We start from the raw sequence: 864 nt of genomic DNA on the forward strand, positions 1-864 counted from the left end.
TGATAGTTTGGAATTTATAGTATATTCTCTTCTTTTTTATCTTCAGTTGCTTGAGTTGCTTGGGGACAAGCAACAATTTAAGTTTGGTGTTGTGATGAGCGGATAATTTATACGCTTTTTGGCATTGTTTTTATAGTAGAATCGGTATGTTTCGTTTGATTTTTATTAAGTTTTTATAGGTTATAGTGTTAAATTCACATTTTTGGATTCTACTTTGAGTTTATGTTTTTATGCAATTTCATGTATTTTCTGGCTGAAATTGAGGAGCTGGACCAAAGTCTGATTCAGAGACAGAGAAAGGAGGTTGAAGAAGGACTGTTGATGCTGTTGGATTCTGACCTCCCTGCACTCAAAGTGGATTTTCTGGAGCTACAGAACTCAAAATGGCACGCTTCCAATTGAGTTGGAAAGTAGACATCCAGGGCTTTCCCGCAATGTATAATAGTTTATATTTGGCCGAATTTAGATGACGTAAAAGGGCGTTGAACGCCAGTTCTACACTGTTGTCTGGAGTTAAACGCCAGAAACAAGTCACAAACCAGAGTTGAACGCCAGAAATATGTTACAACCTGGCGTTCAACTCTAGAAAGAGCCTTTGCACGTGTAACATTCAAGCTCAGCCCAAGCACACACCAAGTGGGCCCTGGAAGTGGATTTATGCATCAATTACTTACTTCTGTAAACCCTAGTAGCTAGTTTATTATAAATAGGACTTTTTACTATTGTATTAGAGATCTTGGGAACATCTTTGAACATCTTTGGACGCCTAGTTCTTAGATCAGAGGGGCTGGCCATTCGGCCATGCCTGGACCTTCCACTTATGTATTTTCAACGGTAGAGTTTCTGCACTCCATAGATTAAGGT

This window comes from Arachis ipaensis, chromosome B05 (genome assembly GCF_000816755.2).
Source record: "Arachis ipaensis cultivar K30076 chromosome B05, Araip1.1, whole genome shotgun sequence".
Taxonomy (NCBI): domain Eukaryota; kingdom Viridiplantae; phylum Streptophyta; class Magnoliopsida; order Fabales; family Fabaceae; genus Arachis; species Arachis ipaensis.